Consider the following 4,083-nt stretch of genomic DNA (forward strand, 5'->3'; position numbering starts at 1 on the left):
AGGGTCTTTTCCAAATAGCAGTTAATATTCACCAAGCATTCAGCCCGTGGCAGGTCTAATCTGAGCGCTTTGTGTATATTGATTCAGAACAAGCCTGCTCTGTAGATCCTATTGCTATTCCGCACCATGTAGAAGGGAGAACTGAGCCGGGGGAGGCTAAGTAGCAGCCCAGCGATGGTGTCCTCAGCCGGGGTCCAACTCCTGCAGCTGGTTCCAGAGTCCACATGCTTACCCACACACAGTAATCGGGAAGAGCGCACACACAGCCCTGCTAATGACTGCTCTGGGGAAATGGGCTTGGGAGGGGGGATAAGCTTGAGCTTGACTTGTCATTTTATACTGTTTATATTCTTTACCGCATATATTTATCATATATCACCACATGTCAGCTTTGCACATTTTAAAAAACCCACTAATTCAAATAAATAAGCACAGACGCATTAAAAAAAAACATTTAAAGACCATGGAAAACAATATGGAAGTTACTTTAAAAAGTAAAAATAGAGCTACCACATGATCCAGCAATCCAACCATTGAGTGTATATCTGGAAAAGATGAAAATTCTAATTCAAAAAGATACACGTGCCCCAGTGTTCATAGTAGCAGAGTTCACAATAGCAAAGACTTGGAATTAACGTAAGTGTCCATCAACAGATGAATGGATAAAGAAGAAGTGGTATTCAAAATGTCTACAAACAATGGATGCTGGAGAAGGTGCAGAGAAAAGGGAACCCTCTTACACTGTTGATAGGAATGCAAACTAGTACAGCCACTATGGAGAACAGTGTGGAGATTCCTTAAAAAACTGGAAATAGAACTGCCATATGACCCAGTGATCCCACTGCTGGGCATACACCCCGAGGAAACCAGAATTGAATGAGACACGTGTACCCCAATGTTCATCACAGCACTGTTTATAATAGCCAGGACATGGAAGCTAACCTAGATGTCCTAGATGAATGATAAGAAAGCTGTGGTACATATACACAATGGAGTATTACTCAGCCATTAAAAATAATGTATTTGAATCAGTTCTGGTGAGGTGAATGAAGCTGGAGCCTATTATACAGAGTGAAGTAAGTCAGAAAGAAAAACAGCAATACAGTGCATATATTGCATATATTAATGCATATATATGGAATTTAGAAAGATGGTAACAATAACCCTATATGAGAGATAGTGAAAGAGACATAGATGTAAAGAACAGACCTTTGGACTCTGTGGGAGAAGGCAAGGGTGGGGTGATTTGAGAGAATAGCATTGAAACATGTATATTACCATATGTGAAACAGATCGCCAGTCCAGGTTCGATGCATGAGACAGGGAGCTCAAGGCTGGTGTACTGGGATGACCCTGAGGGATGGGATGGGGAGGGAGGTAGGAGAGGGGTTCAGGATGAGGGACACATGTACACTCGTGGCTGATTCATGTCAATGTATGGCAAAACCACTACAATATTGTAAAGTAATTAGCCTCCAATCAAAAGAAATAAATTTACAAAAAAAAAAAAGAAGTGGTATTATATGCAACGGAATATTCAGTCAGTTCAGTTCAGTCGCTCAGTCGTGTCAGACTCTTTGAGACTCCATGAATCTCAGCACACCAGGCCTCCCTGTCCATCACCAACTCCCTGAGTTCACTCAAACTCACGTCCATCCAGTCGGTGATGCCATCCAGCCATCTCATCCTCTGTTGTCCCCTTCTCCTCCTGCCCCCAATCCTTCCCAGCATCCGAGTCTTTTCCAATGAGTCAACTTTTCTCATGAGGTGGCCAAAGTACTGGACTTTCAGCTTTAGCATCTGTCCTTCCAAAGAACACCCAGGGCTGATCTCCTTCAGAATGGACTGGTTGGATCTCCTTGCAGTCCAAGGGACTCTCAAGAGTCTTCTCCAGCACCACAGTTCAAAAGCATCAATTCTTTGGCACTCAGCTTTCTTCACAGTCCAACTCTCACATCCATACATGACCACTGGAAAAACCATAGCCTTGACTAGACGGACCTTTGTTGGCAAAGTAATGTCTCTGCTTTTCAATATACTATCTAGGTTGGTCATAACTTTTCTTCCAAGGAGTAAGCGTCTTTTAATTTCATGGCTGCAATAACCATCTGCAGTGATTTTGGAGCCCAAAAAAATAAAGGCTGACACTGTTTCCACTGTTTCCCCATCTATTTCCCATGAAGTGATGGGACCAGATGTCATGATCTTCGTTTTCTGAATGTTGAGCTTTAAGCCAACTTTTTCACTCTCCTCTTTCACTTTCTTCAAGAGGCTTTTGAGTTCCTCTTCACTTTCTGCCATAAGGGTGGTGTCATCTGCATATCTGAGGTTATTGATATTTCTCCTGGCAATCTTGATTCCAGTTTGTGCTTCTTCCAGCCCAGCATTTCTCATAATGTACTCTGCATATAAGTTAAATAAGCAGGGTGACAATACAGCCTTGACGTACTCCTTTTCCTATGTGGAACCAATCTGTTGTTCCATGTCCAGTTCTAACTGTTGCTTCCTGACCTGCATATAGGTTTCTCAAGAGGCAGGTCAGGTGGTCTGGTATTCCCATCTCTCTCAGAATTTTCCAGTTTATTGTGATCCACACAGTCAAAGGCTTACTCAGCCATAAAAAAGAATGAAATATTGCCATGCACAGAAACATGAATGGACCTAGAGATTATCATACCAAGTGAAGTAAATCAGATAGAGACAAATATCATATGATATCACTTATATATGGAATTTAAAAGGAGGATACAAATGAACTTATTTTTATAAAACAGAAAGACTCACAGACACAGAAAACAAACTTATGGTTCCCAAAGAGGAGAGGAGGAGAGAGATAAATTAGAGGTTTGGGATTAATATATACACACTACTATATATGAAATACGGAGAAGGCAATGGCACCCCACTCCAGTACTCTTGCTTGGAAAATCCCATGGACAGAGGAGCCCGGTAGGCTGCAATCCATGGGGTCGCTAAGAGTCGGACACGACTGAGCGACTTCACTTTCACTTTTCACTTTCATGCATTGGAGAAGGAAATGGCAACCCACTCCAGTGTTCTTGCCTGGAGAATCCCAGGGACGGGGGAGCCTGGTGGGCTGCCGTCTATGGGGTCGCACAGAGTTGGACACGACTGAAGTGACTTAGCATAGCATAGCATATATGAAATAATAAACAAGGACGTACTGTATAATATGTGGAACATATTCAAAATCTTGTAATAATCTATAATGCAAAGGGAATCTGAAAAGCAATATGTGTGCGTCAATCACTTTGCTGTGAAACTAATACCTGAAACTAACACAGTGTTGTAAACCAACTATATTCAATTTAAAAACAAAAAATCGGTGAAAGATTAAAAAAAATTAACTTTTGCCTTAAGCAATTTACAGTTCTGATAGCAACTTTTAAGGGATCTGTTAATTTATAAGCAATTGTAAAGTTTATAGTAAGGAAATGAAAAACACAAGAATTGTTCATAGGGTTTCTGGAAACTCTGGGTTAAATGTCCCTATTTCTGGGTTCGCACACACAGCGGATGGTGTTTGGCCAGAGCTGCTACCACCCTGGGGGCCTGAAATAACCCAAATGCACTTACAGTGCTTCACACAGCAGACAACCAGCACTCTAACCAGAGCAGAAATGTGTGGCTTTTGAAAACGCCTTATAAATTATCCAATGTGAGGTCACAAAAATCCTGTAAGGTATAATTTCCTCTTCTGCAAAATGGAGATATTCGTGTCCATTCACCTAATAACCCTGATCATTTATGTATTTCTTTATGTTCGTATTCCCATTTCACAGATATGGAAAACTAGTTTCTGAGGGTAAGAATGTACTTCTTGTTCGATCTTCTTTCGGTAAGGGAGAGGGAGAAGGCGAGCATGGCTCTCATGCGCCCTAGTCCAGAAAGGAGAGGGAAGGTGGTGACGCCCTTAATGTCCAGGGGATTTGGGAAGGACAAGCGGGCACGGTGGGCTGGAGCTGCTGGCGGTACTTGGGGCCCTGTGGATTTGAGGTGCTCCTGAAATGGTATGGACCTAACAGAAGCAGAAGACATTAAGAAGAGGTGGCAAGAATACAC

This window comes from Bos mutus, chromosome 3 (genome assembly GCF_027580195.1).
Source record: "Bos mutus isolate GX-2022 chromosome 3, NWIPB_WYAK_1.1, whole genome shotgun sequence".
NCBI classification, from domain to species: domain Eukaryota; kingdom Metazoa; phylum Chordata; class Mammalia; order Artiodactyla; family Bovidae; genus Bos; species Bos mutus.